The sequence below is a fragment of the Triturus cristatus genome, chromosome 10 (genome assembly GCF_964204655.1).
Source record: "Triturus cristatus chromosome 10, aTriCri1.1, whole genome shotgun sequence".
Lineage (NCBI taxonomy): Eukaryota > Metazoa > Chordata > Amphibia > Caudata > Salamandridae > Triturus > Triturus cristatus.
This window is the reverse complement of record NC_140593.1, coordinates 796,248,732-796,272,151: the sequence shown is the minus strand read 5'-3', so window position 1 is coordinate 796,272,151 and position 23,420 is coordinate 796,248,732. Positions and strand designations below refer to the sequence as shown.

General features: G+C 46.0%; 1 protein-coding gene across 2 annotated transcripts in view; it reads right to left on the bottom strand.

Moving 5' to 3' along the window:
- The window catches only part of LOC146790011 (LITAF domain-containing protein-like), a 305,563-nt gene that overhangs the window by 142,731 nt on the left and 139,412 nt on the right, over nucleotides 1-23,420 (bottom strand). The window lies entirely within an intron of this gene.

The window sequence follows — 23,420 nt, the reverse complement described above, 5'->3', positions numbered from 1 at the left end:
CAGACAGGACTAACAAAATGTGAAATGCCGTATTTAATTTGTTTTATTTGTTTAGTCACGTGCTAAGCATTTTTCCATGCAAAGACTTCATTTACCCTATCCCCCTACCATATGGAAGTGTCCAACACCCTTTAGCAAATGCATGTTAAAAACATAGCCAAGAGGTCTCGGCAATTCGAGAGTTATTGACGTTGTCAATGTTAACCCCTTCGGGGAATCAGCGCCGCGTGGGTGGAGCGGCCGCCAACGGCCGCAGCATGACGGAACCACTCCGTCATGAGCACACGGCGCCCGTGGCTCATGATGGAGTGGTTCCGTCATGAGCAGCGATGCGGTTAATGTCTTTTAGCCATGTTGTATATCAGCACTACTGAAAGTCCTTGAAAAAAGCGCTATGACATGGCCAACGCTGGTGTGTCAAAGTGCTTTTTTATGCTGGCAGGAGAGGTGGGACATGCCAGACCACATGGTCGGGGCAAGAAACACAACACAGGAGGGGGTGAAGGACGGGTGGGGAGAAGGTAAATAAAAAGGGATTTAGGGGCTTATTTATGAGCCCTTGTGTCACTTTTGTCCCGCCGGTGTGTCACTTTTTGTGACGCACCAGCAGGGTAAAAAATGCGTCATGTTGAGTCATAGTTACAAAGTGACGCATCTAGGTAGATGCATCACTTTGTAAACCCCTGCGCCACTTTATACCTGCGCCAGGTATAATGTATGCAGGGTGGACGTTTTGACACAAGTAAGCCTCGTGGAAGTGACGGTATGAAATCTATAAGATTTCACTGCGCCACTTCTACAACCCAAATGCGTCAATATCTTACGCCTGTCTCATGGCAGGCGTAAGACTGACGCAGGCACATTTCACATGGAACTTGCCCATGTGTAATGACCCATTGCTAGAGTTGCGTCACTTTTGTGACACACTCCAGCAATGCGTCATTTCTGCGCCTACAGAGTTACAGAAATACTGACGTATCTGTAACTCCTTGCGACATGATGCGTCATACTGTAAATATGACGCATCATTGGTGTCGCAAGGAGGGCGCAATGAAAAGTGACGCATCGCTGTTTTCTCGCAGCGATGCGTCACTTTTCATAAATGAGGTCCTTAGTATTTGCTAAAATGTTACCCACACTTTTTATAAATGTATGGTTTCTCCATGAATTGAATTTTTTGCATTTTAATACTTGCATATTGTAATACAATTCCTTTCAGAAAAATCGTGTGGCTCAATGGTTAGAGCGGCAGACCCTGATGCAGAGGTCTGGCCCGGGACCAGAGTTCAATTCCCGCCTTGGTGGCTTTTGGATTCAATTTCCCCGGACCTGATAATTCTCGCCTCTGTGCCTATTCTAATCATGGGTCCCACTGTGCAACTCTGGGCAATAGCTTGCTTAATCTCCACAACGGCCCCCACAGTGCTAGGATGCCTGGCTTCACCTTGGGGGTGCCCAGGAGTGGACATCTCACAGGAAAACCAGGAAGGGTTCCACAGCGGTATGAATACAGCGCTACGAGACCCCTGGGTAGAAGTGCGCTATATAAGTACAAATACATTTACATTTATGTGATGTCGACTTTAATCTTAGTCAAAGAACATTTGCGTGTATTAAGACCCAGTAAGCACTACGACCAATTTCTAAAAATTCCTCTTCATGTATTTTCATGTTAGCCTGCTCGCCCAACTCGACTATCTAGCAAAGTTCATTTACCAATGTGGTGACTACATTGTGTCAGTGCTTTTCCAGACGCAAAGCCTTACACAATCAGCACAGCTTATGAAAAACTCTAAGATGCTACCGTCTTCAATCAATCAATCATTTTACACAATTTGTAAAGCGCACTACATACCCGTGAGGGTTTCAAGGCGCTGGGGGGGGGGAGTGCTGCTGCTATTGGTCGAAGAGCCATGTCTTGAGTTGTCTTCTGAAGGTCAGCAGGTCTTCTGTTTGTCGCAGGTAGAGGGGGAGGGTGTTCCAGGTCCTGGCGGCGCGATGGGAGAAGGATCTGCCTCCGGAAGTAGTTCTCCGGATGCGTGGGACCGTGGCCAGGGCATAGTCAGCAGATCGGAGTTTCCTGTTGGGTACGTAGAAGGAGAGTCGACTGTTGAGATAGGCTGGGCCGGTTTTGTGGAGTGCCTTGTGTGCGTGGATCAGGAGCTTGAAGGAGATTCTTTTGTCGACGGGGAGCCAGTGCAGGTTCCTCAGGTGGGGGGTGATGTGGTCGCGGCGTGGGACGTCGAGGATCAGGCGTGCAGAGGCGTTCTGGATTCTCTGTAGTCTGTTGATGAGCTTGGACGAGGCTCCGGCGTAGAGGGTGTTTCCGTAGTCAAGTCTGCTGCTGACTAGGGCCTGGGTGACTGTTTTCCTCGTGTTTGTCGGGATCCATCTGTAGATCTTGCGGAGCATTCGGAGGGTGTTGAAACAGGTGGAGGAGACTGCGTTGACTTGTTTGGTCATGGAGAGTTTCGAGTAAAGGATGACTCCCAGGTTGCGTGTGTGGTCGGTGGGGGCCGGGGGGGACCCCAGTGACTTGGGCCACCAAGAGTCGTCCCATGCGGAGGGGTTGGACCCAAGGATGAGGATTTCCGTCTTGTCTGTGTTCAGTTTGAGGCAGCTGTCCTCCATCCAGTCTGCGACGGCCTTCATTCCCTGGTGGAGGTTGGATTTGGCGGTTAGGGGGTCCTTGGTGAGGGAGAGGATCAGCTGAGTGTCGTTGGCGTAGGAGATTATGTTGAGGTGGTGCTGTTGGGCGATGCGTGCTAGTGGTGCCATGTAGACATTGAACAGCGTCGGGCTGAGGGAAGATCCTTGAGGGACACCGCAGATGATCTTGGAGGCATCGGATCAGAACGGGGGGAGGCGGACTCTCTGAGTTCTGCCGAAGAGGAAGGAGGTGGTCCAGTCCAGGGCCTTGTCTCGGATCCCTGCGTCGTGGAGGCGCGTGCGTAGTGTGCAGTGGCAGACGGTGTCGAAGGCGGCAGAGAGGTCCAGGAGGATGAGGGCCGCCGTCTCGCCGTTGTCTAGCTGGATCCTGATGTCGTCTGTGGCGGCGATGAGGGCGGTCTTGGTGCTGTGGTTGCTGCAGAATCCTGATTGGGACGGGTACAGGATGTTGTTGTCTTCGAGGTGACGGGTGAGCTGGATGTTTGCTATCTTCTCGATGACCTTTGCTGGGAACGGAAGCAGGGAGATGGGTCAGATGTTCTTGAGGTCGCACGGATCCGCCTTGGGTTTCTTCAGTAGGGCGTTGATCTCTGCGTGCTTCCAGTTCTCAGGGAAGGTGGCTGTCTCGAAGGAGAGGTTGATGATTTTGTGCAGGCGGGGTGCGATGGAATTGCTGGCTTTGTTGAAGATGTGGTGCGGGAGAGGGTCGGACGGGGATCCGGAGTGGATTTTCCCATGGTCTTGATTGTGTCCTCGATGCTCACGTTGGCCCAGGTTGTCAGGGTGTCGTGGGCAGAGGAATGCGGTGGGTTCGGTGCGGTGCGGTCGGCAGGGGTTGTCCTGGGTCTGAAGCTGTTATGGATGTCGGTGATTTTCCCTGTGAAAGAAGGCGGCAAGGGAGTCGCACAGGGCTTGCGATGGTGGGATGTCGTTGGCGTTGGAGCTGGGGTTGGAGAGTTCCTTCACAATGGTGAAGAGCTCATTGCTGTTGTGTGCGTTGTTGTCAAGGTGGTCTGTGAAGGAGGTCCTTTTGGCGGTCCTGATGAGGTGGTGGTGGTTGCGGATGGCGTCTTTGTGGGCAGCACGGATGTCTGGTGTCTTGTCCCTGTGCCATATGTTTTCCAGTTTCCGGCAGGTGCGTTTTGAGTCGAGGAGTTCCGGAGTGAACCAGCTGACTCCTCCGCTGGTGTCTCTGCTGGTGGGATTTTTCAGCGGGGCGACGGTGTTGGCGCAGTCGTTCATCCAGCGTTCGAGGGTGAGTGCACCCTCATCGGGGTTGGTGGGGTTCGTCAGAGGGTTGAGTGCGAGGCTTGTCTGTAGTTGTTCTTGGGTGACTTTGCCCCAGCAGCGGCGGAGGGTCCGTGGTGTGCGGTGGTGTGTGAGGGGTTTTCGGAAGGAAAAGTGGATGCAGCGGTGGTCTGTCCAGGTGAGTTCGGAGGCGTGGCTGAAGGTGACGTGGGGGCTTGAGGAGAAGATGGCATCTAGCGTGTGGCCAGTGATGTGGGTCGGCGTCGTGACGAGCTGTTTCAGTCCGAGGTTGTCGATCAGGGTGGAGGAGTTGCTGTCGTTGTTGTTTTCCAGGTGGTAGTTCAGGTTTCCGAGGAGGATGTAGTCGGTGGAGGTCAGCGCGTGCGTGCTGATGAGGTCGGCGATGGAGTCGCAGAATTGAGGCCGGGGTCCTGGCGGTGTGTAGACGAGGGTGTCTCTTAGGGTGTTCTTGGGGTCTGTTTGTTGAGACCCTGATGGTGTTTTTGTGGACGATGGCGATTCCTCTTCCGGCCCTGCTGGTGCGGTCTCTGCGGGTGATCTTATACCCGTCTGGGATGGCTATGGCGATGTCTGGTGAGGAGGTTTCGTTCATCCAGGTCTCAGTCAGGAAGGCGACGTCTGGTGATGTGGTGTCGAGTAGGTCCCAGAGTTCGACGGCATGTTTGTGTGTGGAGCGGGTGTTGATCAGGATGCATCTAAGCTGGTTGGGTTCCGTCGTGGCAGGCGTCTTGGTGTTTTCGCGGCAGGAGAAGCTGCAGTTCCGGCAGGTGAAGGGGCCGTGGGCGCGGTCCAGGCGCAGACGGGCACAGACGGGCTTGCCTTCGCAGTGGCCGCCATATATTGGGGCTTGAATCACATTTGATATTTTAAAGTTGCCCAGACTCAAGTGGGACTTTTGCTCTAAAAACATTACTTGAATTGTATCGAAATGTTTTAAAGAAATAACACTATCACTGTAAATCAGGTGTTAGGGTTCTCTAAAATAGAGCACATAGCTACTAAATTTACAAAGCACTAGAAGGAAGAAAGTTGTAAATATCCGTAAATATCTCTCATCGTTATGTTTTTATTCCTCTTATATTCAGATTGCAGATTGCCTTAGCAAGCCTTTCTTACCTCTTCATTTTTATGAGAAAAGGTTATTCAAGCAACTAGAATCGACCATATTTATGGATTGTTCTCTGTCCTGCTAAAAGGTTCCATAAGTCAAATAGTTCAAATTATATTATCATTTACATCATGCAAGCAAAAATGTAGTTCTTCGTGCATATTTACATTCCTGAGTGGACAATGTTTGTATCGGCCATGACTTTACACAACATGCACTTTCAGAGTTTTTTGAGAGGCCGTTGGTCATTGTGAACTTAGATGTATTTGAGGTGCAATAAAAAGATGTGAGGTCACAAAGTATCATAACAGTGTCCATCTCAGGCAAGATCAAATCAGAATAGGGGAGCTGTTATTTTGTTTCTGAAGATCATAAGGTTATGATTGCTGCAGATGTGTAGCAAGAGGGCTTTCCAAATGCAAGGCCCAGTTTCTGAGCGGTGTTTATCTCCTCTGCTTCTACATTTGGCCCACGGCACCACAAAGAATTTGTCTATGTTGAAGCAGAGTCATCTACTTGGCTGGGAAAATTTACTTTTTTGTCTACCTAGGCAGGAGTGGAGCATTTTAGGCATTTAGAGGTGAGGCATCATGTTTTGAAGGTTATTTTTAAGTTGTATGAGACAGCGCCTGGAGGCTTCTCAGTAGTCATGTGATATTCCGATCCTTACATAAGATAATAGTGAGGCATACTGCAGGATGTTGTGCTTTGGTAATCTTCTTAACTGGTAGCTTGATAGGGGTGTGTGTAGGTTGTTGCCATAGTCAGGACCTTTGAGTATACCAAGGTCCTAACCACCATGGGTTGATGTTCATTTGGAAGATTTTGGGACAGGAATGTCCCTGCATGGTGTACGGTTATGTTCATTTGTCCTGAATGTCCAATTGTATATATCTTGGACCACATCCTGAATACTATTCTGGCAAAGTGCAGAACACACTCCTTCCTTTAGCATTTGAAGGGTCTACAGTTTATACATATAACTTGGCAATTCTCTGATTTAATGCATGAACATTTTACCAGTGAAAGTTGGAAACAGAGAGAGTCAATACCTGTTCACTGTTTTAACTTGTGCAGTCTGCATTTCATGCATTAAGTCAGAGTAATATGTATTAGATTTAGACGGCTCAAGCTAAAAAAAACAGGTGCTCACTGTTCAGCTATGTGTTGAACGAGGGCAGCTCTCCATGAGATGACCCTGACCTCACAATAATCTAGTTAATGTGCAGAGCACTAGGCCAGTTACTTGAAAGGAGTGAGGTCCTGGACCTGTCCTGTAACCTGGAGGGGCACACCACACATGGCTTCATTGTACAGATAGTGGGCTACTGTCTATGACATGGGCTTAGTACATAGTGGTGGTGGCAGCGTACTTGCTAACTCACATAAAGTTGCTTCTATGCTCTAATCCAGATCCTAGCACTCACATCCGGAGTGTATGCTGTGCATGTTTGTGTATGCGGCCTGGTTGGTACATGAATGGTGTGCGTAAGTGATCCAGAGTAGTGTAGGCCTGAGGGATCTATTTTGGATACCCCAAGGCTGGCCTTGTGCACAAGATGGATGTGAAGTTGTTTTATCAGACAGTGGAAGTGCATTGTTGACATGTTTGAAGCTGGAGGTGGAAGATCTAGACACTGGATTGGGTGAAAAGGAGAAAAGGTGTCTTTAAAAATTCAATTAGGCTTTTACTGAGAGGAGCTGCTGATTAGCCTTAACTAAAGCACTGCCATTTAGTACATTGTGGTGGTGAAGAGTGGAACTGTAGTATCTTATTCAAGGTGAAAGGGAGCTTTTAGGTGAGGCCAGCCTTTTCTCTTTCCTTTGGGCATTCTTCAGTGTAGAAGATTACAGCTAGATGCAGAACACTCCTGCATCTTTGTGCCTCTGTTAAGGGGACTTCAGGCTGGACACTACCCTGATATGGGGAACATCACTCTACACATTGGCTGTGTCTGGAGATCAGCCTAAAGACGACACTTGAAAAGAGAACAACCCCAAACTGGTACTGAAAGAGTGTACAGTGGGAGCACATCCTTTGTCTGCTTTGACTCTATAAAAATGAGGCCAACTGATCCATTTGATCCAGTTCCACGTTCTCTATGACCAAGGAAGGGGTGCTCTGTAGAATACTCAGAGGACTGCTGTTCAAACAGAGATGAGGGGACATCACACAAGAACACCACTTGCTGCAAGAGCTGATTATGTGGAGAAGCAATCCTGCCTGCTGAGAAAGAGAAGGAGCAGATCAACTATACCGGAGTGTCTGTTTAGGGGGAGTGAGGTGCAGTGTGACACCGATGCAGTAGGTCTACAGAAGCAGAGAACTGTGGAGAGAATTATGTATGTTCTGGTGTTCATGGCCGGACTGTCTGTACCAGGCATTGGGCATTTCCCCACGAGTCTGGAAGTGCGGGGTCAGCTTTTGTTACTGAGAGATGGTTTTGTGACAGTGCAACAGTTTTAAAAGCATTGCAGAGTTATATGAATATCCAACAGTTTTCAGGCCACAACAAAAGTGCCAAGATAACACTGGTGATTAAAGTACCTCCTGGAGAGAGATTTGAGTTTTGTCTGCTGGTAGTTTCGACTCATCTAAGGTAGCGCCGAGGGCTAATATGCCGGCTGCAAAGAGGGAGTACAATGCAGATCACAGAACAGTATTTTATGTGCATAGCTCAGTGTGTTACTGCTTTTTTCACAGAGATCCTTTCGTTACTTTGCAATTCGTACATTGCTATCGTAATCTAGGTTAGAAAGTTATGTTTTTTCTCAGTCTTTCATTATTCTAGTTTTGATAAAAAAGGTTTGTTTGTGTAAAAAAAAAATTCTTATTGGAAAAGTCAACCCTAACTACTGTGTTACATTCTAAATCCAAGTGTGTGCTTCCCCAGACCAAGCACTCTTAAAAAATGCCTACCAGTACGGATGACGTGAATCCTTCACCTTGTAGTCCCCTTTGTCTTGTGTAACATTTTCTATACACTGATTTACACATGTATGATTCGTTGTCTCTGTATGTGTGGTGATGTAAAAAGCTCCGATACCTTACACTGTTATGAGAGCCGCTATAAAGCAAATTATATACATGTGTGAGATGGGCTTTGGAGAGATGAGAGGCACTGTTTGATGGTGCTAGTGAGGGAATCATTGAAGAGCCCCAGTGAAGATTGCTGTATTCTGGTGCACTGTAAGTTCTTAATTTACTATGCTTAAAAAACAGATACAATAGAATATTTAATTAAAAATATGTTGTATTATGTACCATTTTTGCCATTTTGCCCAAAATTTACTTGGGTAGAGAACTCCTCCAAAGCCCCTTGTAGTGGTCAGGCATGCTTGCTGCACTTGCTCGCTTTGCACCATATAGTGGCTGGTTTGACAAAATTGTCCAGGGCTGCTTTAAGTTTCCAGTCCGGTCCTGCTTGTGTTGGCGTGCCCCAGACGCTCCTATGCAATTCCTGGTAGGAATCATGAAGATGTGCCATGACTTGAGCATCTGAGCCCAAAAGTGAAGTTGCACAGCGACTTGAGTTTCTGAGATCGATCTATGAAGTTGTGTCCTGATCTGAGCCGTCCAAGACTTCAGCAGGCCTGAAACTGTGGTTCACCATCCAATCAACAAGGTGTCTGTGAGGACTCATTATCTGCTCAAGGTCCGCCATGCACGGATGCACCGACCCAGACCACAACAGCCCGAGTGAGCTGCATTGAGCACCTGTAAAACCACCTGTGAGTAAGATTCAGCACTCCATGAGCAGATGTTGGCGACCGAAGTCACATTAACCAGATGACACTACATTTGCATCATTTCACGTGTGAATGTTGAGGAAGAAGAGAGGAACTGCATACTCCTGCTCAGCCTGGAAGAGGTTGAGCGAACAGACAAGGGAGGAGCTGGGAGGCTACCTGAGAAGCGCTGCCCCATTCATGGACTGAAAAAGACTAGTTATTTGAGAACAATGGAACTGAATTAAAACTCCTGTGTGCTAAAACAAGAGATTATATGTACCTGAGCCAAACCACGCTAGAACCAGACCTGTAAAGGGAACTCCCTGGACCATTAAGAGGAGGGACTGAGATCAATAGCTGGAACCGAAATTGGCTTACTATAGCGTAAGAGCACTATATTACATTGTGCATCTGTTTCCAGGCTAAGTTCTAAAGTGTGTTAACGTTATTCTGTTTTAGAAAGTCAAGCATTGGGTTGGACATTCATTTACAATACTAATGTGTGTTTCTTAAGGGCTGAGAGAGAGAACCCCACCACTACCTCCCTGAGAAGCCTGTGGCTTCTCTTTATTGGCACCACTGAGTGTCAATTACTGAAAGGGTTCTATATGGCCCAGTTTGCAGAGCCATGGTGGGAAGGACCCCAGGACAGAGGCAAATAATCTCTACATTGAGGACCGATAGCCCCTGATTGCCATGTGTCTCTCTGAAAGGCATTCCAGAGAAAACAAGAATTTCTGTCTAGGTGCTCCTAGGTTTTAAGCAATTGTGACACATCCAATTCACCACTGCTTTACACCTTCTGATCTGATGGTGAATTGATTCCTATATTTTTCGTTCAGGTATTTGCATGTCATTAGCATACATCTGTGGTGGATATAGTGAGCTCTTAAAAGGTCCAGGAGGAGCTTGAGGTAGCTGTTGAAGGAGGTGTAAGGAATGATGATTTGTATCACAACATTCACTGAATGCCAAGCCACTTGCTCTCACCCTGTACACAAACCTTGCTCTCAAAGAAACATGGAGGGTCTGATACAAGCTCTCTCTTCTACAGAAAGTAAAACCATTTCTACTAGAACACGCTCATCGCCTTTTCCCCAGGGGCCCCACCTGGCATACAAGGTCACCAGCTTCCCTTCATACACGGGCTATGGTCTAATCGGTGTCGAAGTCGTCTCTTCACACTTCCCTTCAGAGGTCCAATCACCAGGTTCTCCCACTAGATCTCACTCCCTCCAGCACTCTCCTCTTTCTCACAGGGCACACAGGTCTTGGCAAGCAGGCAAGCAATGGTGCTCCGGGTTCCAGGGGCAGATGGTCTTGGATTCCCTGAGTGATATTACCATACCCAGCTGGGAGACTGGCAAGCCTTAGCCTCCAGTCCTGCTCACAGGCAGAATTCTCGCAGAAGATTTCCTCGCACAGCCTGACTTGTTGCTTGACAGTTGACAATTTTAGGGACCTCAAGCCCCCTTCTTGAAGTCCATTTAGCGATTTAAGGACTGAGTCTTTGAAATTTGTGTTAGGATCTGCTTCCTTCTGAAGTGCCCTCTCCTCTGCCCTGCCCATCCTCCAGAAAGCATTCTGTCACAGTAGGAGTGACTCCCAATCTGATAGCCCGGCAATACATACCATGAGGGTGACTAGAGTTCATATCTGATTGTCAGCTACAGTGATGTGTATCAAAAGGTTACCACAGGACCTCAGCCATACTCTTTTTGATTCCCTCACCAGCCCCATCTCTTTAAATGTGTCCAGGCCCCTTTACCGTGATATCTCTCTAGATCAAAGGGCACCCTTTGAAGTATACTGAAAAGCATGGCTCTCCCTTCCTCCAGTGTGTCCCACAAAGCTTACAGGAATGCAGCAATTGACAAATTAGTTTGGGGGAATTCCTCTACTTCCTCATGTTCCTCCATTCAGCCCTTGACCTCCCAAAATGGAAACCAGAATCTGCCATGTATTTCCCCATTCATAGTCACATACACACCCAGCACTTTCATATAACACCTACACACTGCACAGCACTACATCTTAAATGTATTGTACCATTCACAGGCACTCATACACCCAGCACATGCATGCACTGCACAGCACTACATGCTAACCTGATGTTGCTCAAGGTGAGTTAAGCACACAGCAGTGGAACCTTACACGAGTGAGGCTGCAGGCCTCATTACAGTGGTAGAAAGGCCTGTTCATTTCTATTGATCCCTACACGGTATAGTGGCACCACCGTGCTTGTGCTACTTAACTCCTACAAAGGCAGTAGCCTTTCACCACTGCAAGTGTAGCGCTTTGGGCCCCTTTCTGCTCCCAAAAAAAACTGTGATCCATGAGACAGGCCTATGTCATGGTGCACACGCATAATCCTTGTATGTCCAGGACAACAAAAATCAGGGATTCAGACATCATTGCAGTTGTAGACACTCAGCGCAGGGCTACACAAACATCACCATGCGAGGGACTTTTCCATCCCAATACATACCATACCGCTGGACACAATAAAACTATATCACCATTCGCATGTTTGTGATCATTATTCTATCTACCCACTGATCCTTAGTCTTTTTTAATATATTTTGTTACATCGGCACATGATAAAATGCATATTAAACTAAGAGAATCCAATTGCATTTTCCAACTCTACTCCTACAGCAGTAATAAAGTCCAAGATTCCACCCTTACATTGAAGAAGCAACATCTTTCAGTACTCTAGTTGCAAATGTTCACCAAGGTATACATTTCTCAAGTAACTATTACACTTAAACTTCTGATTCTCATGGGCTCATAAGTGTATAGAGTAATATGTGAATCCCTAATCAGTAAATTGTGCACAATTCATCTTTATTCAGCAAACCTTTGCAATTTTCCTCTGTAACAAGCAGAACTAAAAGAGGGTTAAAAAACACAGAATGCAGACAAAAATGTGTTTGTTGTTCATACCCTGCTATTTTCTTCTACACAATCTCACTGGTTTAAATTAAACATCTAACATATTCTTCTGAGAACATTGTACTTATATCTAACATCTTCTGAGAACATTGTGCCTATGATCTCATCCCAAACACGTACCATCTCAGGCTTTATCGTCCTTTCCAAATTTAAAATCCTGCTCTCAACCTCAGTTGATTCAGGCATCTCTGCCTTCGGTTTCACTGATCCCTGGTTGTGAATCAATCTGCCTCCCTTTGAGATTTAGAAGGGCTGTACCAAAAACGATCAAACAAACTGTAGTGTCGCGGTCTAGTTGACGCGCACTACGTTACGGCAGGAATGCGCGTAGCGGCCATATTGGACGCTACTGCGCATGCGCGAGTCAGCGCGACGCGTGAGAAGCGATCGGAGCCTGTTGCCCGGCGCTCTCTCGGATGTGTGGCACCCAAACTGTAATAAAGGCACATTTATACAAGTCCTGCCTCCAGCACATCATTGGGGGGTACCAGCATCATTACACATACCAATGAAACAAAGAATCATGCTCAGGGCTCTCAAAGGCCTAACAAAAATCAATGACAAAATTAAAATTCCTCCAAACCGAAATGAATCAAGGTCGCTCGTTACTGGCCAGTCTATTTACCAGAATTGTGATTTTTAAAATTCCCGGTGACATTCTGCTGATGGAAATGCGCACCTGAATGAAATTGCACAGGTTTGCTCAACCACAGAATTCAAGGTAGACACAGAAAATTGTTTGCTAATCACTTTCTTGTCCCTTTCTGTCGTTCCTCAGAATTCATATTCTTTTCCTCCCTTCCACTGTCAGTAGATCATGGATTTAAATTATTTACCCAGGTTACCTGAGCAAAGAACATTTGACACCTTTGTTGAAGTGCCCGCCATTGTTCCATAACACGTTTGCCTAGATGTACTGGCTTAACTATGGGCACTTCAGGTGACTAAGAACCTCTGGCAAGACTCCCTTTAATGCAGAATTTGGCATCTCTTATAGAAGCAGGTCTGAGCATGTACTTATCTGGGCTCGCGGTTCTTATCAGCCTCATTAATCCAGGTACTCTTTGCAATCCTAACAGCAACTCATTTGTAGATAATAATGTTGAAATATTTGAAAAACTGTTCCCTGTTTGATATTTGAATCTGAATTGATATCCATAAAACACAAGTAAATCCAATGTTGACGCTCTATCTCTGCATAAATTTCTAGGTTGGATTGATTCATCGGCATCTCCCAAGAGACAATTGAAAAGATTGCAAGTTTCCGAAAAGAAGTGATAGCTTGGCCTTTTAGTCTAGCAGATGAATGGCCAGTTCTCTCCCAAACCACTGAGGTAGCACCTGCTAGCCCACAAGTGCTGCCTGAGCCGATTCGGGCATGTCAGTGCCTGTTCCTCGTCCACAAATTCCAAGAATTGCCCGCCTTTGCATTTGTAAAGCCATTGATCCCCTGTGTTCCAGAATGTCTTTGAACTTCAATGCTCATCAGCCCAAACATGCCTTTTCCTCCCCTGAGAACATGGTCACCTTGCTTATCCACAGGGAATCATCACTGCCGCACACCCATACCTTGAACCCCCTGCTCTCCTTCAGACATAAATCACTCTGATGAAACCCTGAGTGACTGAAACTATTTGTACAAAAACATGCAACAAGGTACAGAGAGGAGGACTTTTTGTTGCGCATTTCTCACAAGAGAGCTTGAGAAGCAGGGCCACAGCTCAGGCCCACCTTTTAGTTCATCTATGGTTCTGATCAGTTGGGCTTTAGGTCTTCATGTTTGCTTGCTGGCTTTACTCAAGTCGTTCTTGCAAGGCAGCTGCTGTGTAGTGGGTCTTGCGTCATGTGCTCGGGACAGGAGCAGCTTTAGTTGAGGTAACACATCTCTTCTTCCCATAGGCTGCAGCAAACCCAAGATACTTCTACTGGTCCTTCAGATGGTAGGTAAAGATGACGTCCCAGGACCACACATCTCTGTCCCTCCATCTGTCCTCGGAGGCTCATTCAAAACTCCAGCATTACTTTCATGCCAGTAACCGAGGGCCTCCAAAAGCCATATTCCGGCCCACTTGCAGAAATATGCGTTGTTCAGATATGGAGCCACTACCGAACCGCAGCAGTTGTCGCTTTTAGAGGCATTCGCCGAGGAGGGGCAGGGGTGGTGTTTGGAGAACAGCTTTCAGGTGAGATGTTGATTGGCCATCCTATCCCAGTCATAAACAAGGGTCTCCTTGGCTTGCCACAAGGGACTGCTGGTGTGCAGAATAGAGGTTACATATGGATTGAAACCTCACCCAGGCATGTGAACAGCGGGAAAGGAGATTTAGAATGTGCAGACTCCAGGGGCCGTATTACAGAAGGTGCCCCGGGGGCACAACAGGCGTTTGCGCCCACTTTGGGCACCCCCGGGGCACTTTGGTATTATAGAACGGGGCGCAAATGTTTGTGTGTCCCCTTCTATAATACCAATAGTGCTGGTGCACTTAAAGCGCCAGCGCTACCTTCAGAGGGTCATCCCTCATTTGCATAGGGGTGTGACTAATGCAAATGAGGAAATTCCTTTGACTCTGCGCCAGCTCCATATTATTGATGCAGGCACAGTCAAAGAAGCCGTCAGGTGGTGCACCAACTGTGCGCCATTTAAAAGATGGCGCACTGTCAGTGCGCCCCCTGAGAGAAGCCCTCTGCAGGGAGTAAAGGGGGTCCCATGGATCCCCCAGACACTTACTGCACCCGCCTGCAAGGGGATCTCTAATCCTCTGAAAGTGCAGGTGGGTGGCGCCTGCACTAGGAAAACACAGAGCAGCTGCTCCATGTTTTCACATGAATGTGCTGCCCCCAGGGCAGCGCAAGGTCGCGGCTACCCTGGAGGCAGCGCATACACCATAATGGGGCGCATTATCATTGTTTGCACCCAACGCACCTTTTGAAAGGTGCGCCGGGCGCAAACAATGATAATGTGTAATACGGCCCCAGGTGCGTTGTGTGTCACAATATAGTATACAAAAATATCTCCTGACATAAATATAACTTCCTAATCGTCCCACTGAGTGCAGATTTTCTATTGTTAACTTCACTGGGTAATAAATCTGTAGACAATATTTAAGGCATGATATTTATGTCAGACAATATTCAGCCAAAAATATTCTGGTACCAAACCTGCAAGGGTAACTGCAGGCAGAGGACGTTGTATGCAGGGACTGACCCTTAAGAAAGACACTGCCACTGTCTCGGACACTCACTTTCTTCTTGTAAATTACATAATTTTCATAACGCATGCCAAATATACAAAATACAGCTTAAAACACTAACACTTATGGAAGATAGAGGCCAATTTATTGAGGACTGGATTGATTTTACCAGAAAGAACTGGTGGAACATGTGCCCAGGCTACAGATACAAATTTCTGACTCACAATAACAATTCTATTATCAGCAACAGTTACTCCTTTGCAATGCTTAATTTGAGCCTGTGATTTCCAGGGCTCTGCACCGGCACTTAATTGTCAATACCCGCGCTTGTGATAGTCTGCCACAAGGTGGCGCTGCCTGTCTAAGTCAGAGATTACTACAACAACAGTTAATTATTAATTCAATATACATTAAACTGACTAATACCTGCCGCCCAACCTATTCTTATAGCTTTGGGGGTCTGGAATAGTCTGAATCAGCACACTTGTAGGAGTGTGATGGTTAGTACTTGTGTTGGTACTATTAACGGCAGCATAGCAGGGGCAATGTGTGGTGCAAGCAGCAGTGGCTTCTTGATGAGAGCCCTAGCACTTATTTTGTTTTTGTTTGCAAATTAATCACAGCTTCTTTGTAGTCTGGAGAGGAGATATTACTTTACTCCATTAAGTATACTAGTTAGGGATGTGCTAGGTCATACAGTTTTTCTCTGAAGATTACTCTTACTTCTCACCACAACTATGGAAACACACGAAGTATGCATTTCCTCCTCCTGATAACTGTCACGGCCAAGAAAATTCTAAGCAAGGTATGCTGTTGAGTACAAAATAATTGAAATTACCAGTGTGCAGTTTTGCTATGGTTTCAGAGCCAATTGCAAGAAAAAGTTCAGCAAGGTACACATTTGCACAAAAAATGTTCTTGATGTACCAGCAACAAAATGCCACTCATTAGAAAACTACTGAAGTGCAAAGACAAAAGAAGAGCAGGTAAACCTGACTGCTGCGGACAGACAAATAACCGTATACTAAAACGGACTCCACTTGAATAACTAAAAACTACAACAAACATACAGCTCTAGTGCTGGTATAATTTGGGTGTAACCCCAATCCAGCATATCCAAACATAACATAATTCCATACAACAAGACTGGGTTCATAAAATCCACCGGCACGATCACGAACATCTTGGCAATTTCTTTACTTATGGACGCTACCCGCGCATCCAAATCTTCATTATACTTCTGCTATATTGACTTCAAATCAGCCTTCGATTGTGTAGACTGAGGGAAACTGTGGCGGACGTTAGCAAATTGGGGTATTTCACAGAATCTCTTACACATGCAGATAATGCTACATACTGACACATGGGTTCAAATCAAAATAGGAGCAGGCACACATCTTTCACTGAGAATTCAAACCACCTGAGGCCTAAAACAAGGCTGTGTTCTGGCACCAACCTTATTTAAACCTTTTTTTGGTGGACCCGATGGAAGCATTACAATCGTGTAACCCCCATGCCCCGAAATTAGGGGCAAAACCGATATCAAGCTTCTTATATGCTGGCAACATAGCATTGGTGAGTCGCACTAGGGTAGGTCTCCAAAGACTCCTCAACACAACGACGACTTATTCGCAAATCAATGGTCTGCAGATCAACTACGGCTAAACGAAAACCATGTATTATGACGTTAAGAAAACACAAACACGGGCGTGGTTTATGCGTAAAGAACAGCTGAAAAATGTAGTTGAATATAAATACCTTGGAGTAATTATTGACAACAAAGGGAAGTTTCTTGCGCAGAAGGAGACAAACAAAAAGAAAGGTTTGGTTCTAGCTGCAGCATTTAAAAACTTGAAGATAAAGGTAGCTGGGCCTGTCTTGACCCCATTACTGAAAGTTGTAAGAACAAAACTCCTTCCAACAATCTCATATGGAAACGAGGCTTTAAGAGGGCTGGATGCAATCACTCTGGATAATGTCGTCTCCCTAGCCTACAGAATTATATTCTCCTTGCCAAGTTACACCTCACCAGATAAGGCTAGAAATTGGACTGGTCAAACAGTCCCTAGCCAGACGCTGCACATACATAATTTGCTGGAACATAATCAGGAAAGCTGAATCGAACACACTGAACCACATGTTGTGGGATGAGCTACAGCATCATCACATATCACTGAGTAGAGAGTATCTACAAGAATTACTTGCTCTTACAGCTCTCGACCAGCTTTGGGAAGTGTCAATTGACCTACAGGCCTTTAAGCGTTTGGTAAAGAAGTCTCTTAAAATTCAATCAGCTACAGAAGACAAAGCCACATTAGCACAAAGGGCACATGGGTGGATGACATTAAATAATTATGTCTGTCGCACCACAAGATTACTTCGCCACTGGTTACCTAGTTTTTTATAAAGCAGCAGTTTTTAAGATACCGTCTGGGATTATTACCAGTCAACAAACACATGGCACCTTGGCTACGCAGTAATCTACCTGTCACTTGTTGCCTTTGTGGGAGTTGTACAGAGGACATGCTGCATTTAAAGTTTGCTCCTGTAATACAGTAATGGCAGAAAGGAAACAACTGTTAACCAAGGCTTTCAACCAAAGAGGAATACAAACAAGAAGACAGGCAATCCTAGCCTGTTTTGATCCAGGGGACCCTCAGTTAAACTGCTGGTTTGTCAAATTTCTGCAAAAAGTAGAGCAAAGATTAAAGAACACGTAAATCGCCCAGTATAGCTCATACAAGAAACAATTTAAAGGTCATGGAGTCCTCTAGAAACAATAAAGTGCTCCCCAAAATACTATTAGGGGCAGGCCCATTGACTTTTATTGAAATTAACTGTAATGCTTCCCTTGAATGGTCTTTCAGCCTTGAAAACTGCGACCTCCACTGGCCTCTTATTATTAGAATAACTTAAACAGACACTGAAGATTTTTACCATTTGAATTTTAATTATGTTTCACAAAGAATTTAATTTTTATTGTGTAAATGCAGATGTTACTATTGAATGGTTATATTATCCTTCCTGCTGTCAGGGGCGGATCGGTCATTCATAGGTAGAAATATGAATTGAAATGTGTTTGTGCAATAACATCCTTAAATTTAATGTTGCAACTATCTGATTTCCTTTTTTCGATCACATTTATCAAAAAAATTGGAATTGAAAGAATTTATCGATAATCTTTAACCCCTTCGCTGCGGCGCGAATTCCGCTGCAGTGCTGGGGGGGTTTGGGGGGTTTGCGGCGCCGCTATGCTCATGACGGAACCACGCCGTCATGAGTCACGGGCGAGCTGTGCTCATGACGCCGTGGTTCCGTCATGACTCCACCCACTTGCGCTAATCGCCCGCACAGGCGGGGAATCAGCGCCGCGTGGGCGGAGCGGCCGCCAACGGCCGCAGCATGACGGAACCACTCCGTCATGAGCACACGCCGCCCGTGGCTCATGACGGAGTGGTTCCGTAAGAAGCATGCAAGGGGTTAAACATATTTTGTAAACATTTTATTATTTTGCATATTTATTACAATGGTTTTATGTAACCACGCACGTGTTCAAATAAACTTAAACATATTAACCAATCCAGCATATTGAAAACTGTACTGGGGAAGCAGCCAAAAACAGTACCACTCTTCAACTGGCCTTGAGAATTCAAACTACTGAGGCAAACAAGCACTGGTAAACCCAGTAGGTGTGGCACTAGCTGTTAGCCTTTTGGCTTTGTCAATGCATATTTTGTTCTGTCATGGTCTTTTCAATACTTTAGTGTGGGGGAAGCTGCTAGGTGCTTGTGTTTGTAAAACATACAATTGGCTAAAACTACAACAAAAAATCCACAAAAATAACACTTTGCCCTAGTAGTCCCTGGCACTGAAAGGAACTACTTTGTGTATGGATGTGCTCTTTGTGAAAGGGCAGAATGTTGTAACTCACAATGAAGTTAGCCAATGGCTGAAGTGGGCAGACCCACTATGCCATGCAGCATCCTGTGGGAAGGAGAAGAAAAATGTCAATGACACAACATCAGATCAAAGGATGAAGAGGAGAACCTAGCAGGTCCTTGCCTATCTTAAAAAAACAAACAGTGGCTGCAAGTGAAAATATTTTTTGTCTCAAAAAAGTACACATTGCCATAGCTGCTCCAGTTACTCAAGGGAATTACTTTGTGTGTGGATTTGCTGATGGGGAAAGTGAGAATGGTGTCATTCACAGTGAAGTTAGTTAGTGGCTGAGGTGGGTTTACCAACTGCCCCATGCTGCATGCTGTAGTGTACAGAAGGCAAACGTGGATGACTTATTGTACGCGCACAATGAAACACTCACTCCCCCTCACTTCTGACACCCCTCAGCGCCCACTGGCCCAAGAATATCCAAACATCGGTTATGTTGTCCAAGGCGTAGACTTTTATTCACATCAAATCATATAAATCTACACAACCATTACAGGTGTAAAGTACTACTTGGATATATATCAGGATCCACAGCAACATACTTTTTGCAACATCCACATGTCAAAGGCAGTAAGGAAATTAGGCATAACATTATAATTGATTTCAGCTTCGCCATACACATGTAATTAAATATGTTGGCCGACTCGGCCGACCCACTCAGCTGCGCACATTGTGCCAGCAGGCCCCAACGCTCTACAGCAAACATTGCCACATGTCAAAGGCAGTAAGGAAATTAGGCATAACATTATAATTGATTTTTGCTTTGCCATACACATGTACTTAAATTTGTTGGCCGACTCGGCCGACCCACTCAGCTGCGCACATTGTGCCGGCAGGCCCCAACGCGCTACAGCAAACATTGAATTGCTTGAAATACTGGGCACCGCATAGCGCACCGGCCCATCGAGGTACCTGAACACAGGCAGCCTCCCAAAGAGTCCACACGTTGCGGTATAGGGCAGTAGAGACAGGACCACCGGCAGGTCAGTCCCCTCCCCGCGCCTACCCTTGGCAGTAGAGTTCAGGACCACCAGTAGGTCAGTCCCCTCCCCGCCTTATCCACTACACAGTTCCATCATACCCCCTCTTGGGGTCCATCCAGTCGCTGAACCTCCATTGCTGCTTATATACCAAAACTGAGCTAGGTTTCAGTTTCCAAACGTGTACTCACACGTCATCGCGAAATCTGGCCACCCAAACCAGCCTCTGCAACTGAAGCTCGGGTTTCATGGCGCGACTAAGGGCGCCCCTCCCCTAGGCGAGGGGGGCGCCTAGTCAATAACACTCCAGTGGATGAAGATGGCTGGCTGCCCATATCTATATTATACATATCATTTTAGTAAAATCTAAAATTCTTGGCTAAAGCAAGAGCTAAAAATCAGGGGACTTTTAAAATGGAAAACTGAGAAGGAGAGCGCAGTTGACAGCCCGAGCCGTAGGTTTAGCCTTTACACACTCCTCATTCGGGCCCAGAGACATATTTGATTCTAGGCAGCTACAGGCAGACTCACTATACTTAACTCCTAAGTCATCAGATGTGAGCACAATCATGGTTACAAAAGAGATTCAGGGCCACACGTACTAAATAACTGATTGCAAAAAGTGGCCGCATTGTGCGCCAATTTCTTGCAACCAGTAACTTATTTTACAAACTGCCCTAGGTGCTAAGAGTTCATTTAACAAAACAAGTAGTTGGAGCGGGTCGGAGAATGAAAGACAGGAATGGTGACCAAGGGTTAGCAGACCACCAAGCCGGACTTTGCATTTCGAAACTGAAAGGTTTAAAACAGCCCAATTATCATAAAGGCAACGGGGCTGCAATGAGAGAAAAAAAGAACCAAAAGTGCGAGCTGGCAGCAGGTCCAGACTGGCAGTAGCGGGCATCGGGCGTTTTCCCATTGGGCCAGAAGGGTGTGGGCCGGTTTTTGAGTGGTGGGGGGCATTTTTGTGACTGGGGGCGGTTTTGCAGCAGCGCTGCAATATTGGCCCCCGTATGGAAAGCAGAAGCGGTGCTTATCACTAGCAGCCCCCCTCCCACCTCCTTGGGCGGGTCCAACAGAATTGCCAGGGCTGGTTTGAGTTCCCGTCAGGCCTTGTCTGGCAGCGGCCTTAGGGACCACTGCTTACTCCCCCTAAAGCTGCCACGCGTGTTCCCGAATGAGAAGGGCCCCAAAGGAGATCTCTTTCTCTTTGCAAATCAGTTATCACCCCTGTTTGGATTCTGTACCTTTTCAATGGTTTCCAACTGGAACTACAGTCGCAAACCACTGCTACAGCAGGGTATGATTCATAATGTGGAAGGACTACAACACGCCACTACCAACTTGCGAGCTGTCATCCATTTTTAAATCGATTTATCATTTTTTTAATTCTCTAAAGGTGCTTAGTAAATCGAAAAATACCTTTGAGTGGTCACAAAGTCTGGCTTAGTGAATCATAGTGTTTGCAACTGTTAAAAAATTGGTGCATCTAGCCCATAGTTTATCTTGGCCGAAAGGGGAACATGCAGAGACAAACTGTTCAAGTGCGTCCTCTTCACACTGAGCGACACCAATATTTAGGAGAGTCACTGAAAAAAGTGTTGTTTTTATTCGATTAATTGGATACAAGACATTAGCACTGTCAATTAGTGCTTTATAGAGTCTTCTGACAAGATAAGCACACCTTAGCACTGTATTATTTATGACTGGAATAATATTACAGGACGTCTAAAAGAAAATGGAAAGCATTCCGAGAGAAATAATTTCCAAGCATTGTGGATTTTAATTTCATTTTGCCTCATTACCGGCTACCAGAGAAAATTGGATTTGAAATACTGCGTAGATTACGCGCTGGTAATGTCATTACTCTGAGTCCAGAATTTCCTGTTTTGATCATTGCCTCCCTCCCTCCCGCCTCAGTACTTAATTCAAATGATTAGTAAACTTGGTATACTACAGGCTGTTTTCAGGTCAGCCAAAGCTATATGTAGAAGGTGGGAGAGGTGGGGATTGTGTTAAATTTATTTTTTACGGGAATTTGGGCATAGGGAGGTGTCTGTAGAGCTTGAATCCCTCTTTTCGTAATGAGAGGAACAGGGAGGGGGACGAAGAGGTAATGGCCTGGGAGGGCTCGAGTGCACGCTGGAGAGAAAGGTTCTGAGCTGAGAGGATAGTTTTGTTTCTGTGACCACGTCTTTGTTTTATGGGCGTTAGATGACAGTACACCAAGTCTAATGGCCAGCAATGATGTCACCTTTAGGTTTTTTAAACATTCATTTGAGTTGTGTTGCAGTTAGTTTTACTCACTATGGGGCAGATTTACAAGCCCTTTGCGCCACTTTTGCGTCACTTTACCCATGTTAAAAGTGACGCAAAAGTAGCGCAAGGGGCTTGTAAATAAGCCCCTATATTTGCTTTGCACTGACTAGCATCGAATAAAGCTGCTTGTAGCCCTAGGGCCGTATTACGCATTACTGCGCTGGCGCCAGTTGTCGATGTGCGACAGAGTATGCGCTGATTCGCGTTACAGAGGATTGGTTTGAAATGCGCCGTGAGATTAGCACAGACTTTGGGGCAGATTTACAAGCCCCTTGCGCCACTTTTGCGTCACATTTAACATGTCAAAAGTGATGCAAAAGTGGCGCAAGGGGCTTGTAAATCTGCCCCTTTGTTTATGTGCGTTTGCGTCTGTGCCCATATTGTATTAGCGCACAGACGCAAACACACATAAGCACAAACATACTCTGGCACACATCGAAAACTAGCGTCGGCGCAGTCATTCGTAATACGGCCCAAGTGTGAAAAAAAGGAAAAAAAACTCAAGGACAATCTTGAGTGCTTCATCAGGTTCTGGTAATGACCCCGCACAAAGGAGAATGGTTTGCAGAGCGCATGTATTACTTGAATAATGTTCTGTCCCTTCAGAGTCAGGGATCCCAGGAGTGGGATGTACCAGGGGACGAAGTTTAGATCACTGCAGAGAAGACAAGTGTGCTAGAAAAGAGTGAGAGCCCAACAAGCCACTTGGCCTTCATAAGATTTAGATAAAATGTGTCAGGTAGGATCCTAGGCCAAGCATGCAAACAGTTAGAATGTAGTAAGAATTTGGGGAAGAAATCGTAGGGGGGGGGGGGGGATTTGACTCACATTGAAACAGAGGTGGTTTTAGGCGGAAGACAACTAAAATAAAGCTTAAAGAAGTGAGAGTCTCCCTCCTGAACCGAGTCTGTTGGCCTGTATGCCATTGGCTGTCCCCAGGCAACATAGAAGCTTTTATGGAGACAATGATTTGTTGTAGGATGGTCAAGAAAGTTGGGCCAATGAATCTGTGCCCCAAGAGTTATGAGAAGATGCTTAACAAGAACCAGTTCACAAGGACTGTAAAAAGCACCAGGCAGGGCCCTAAACTCCAGGATACGATTCTTAAGTAGTCATGAAATGGTCTGCATTAGGTTGACCTGACTGATTCAAGGACACAGTACACTAAACCACCAGCAGAGAGCTTGTGGCGACATCTCAACATCATACTCTGGATTAACGTCTTGCTCATTTTAAACAAGCACGATG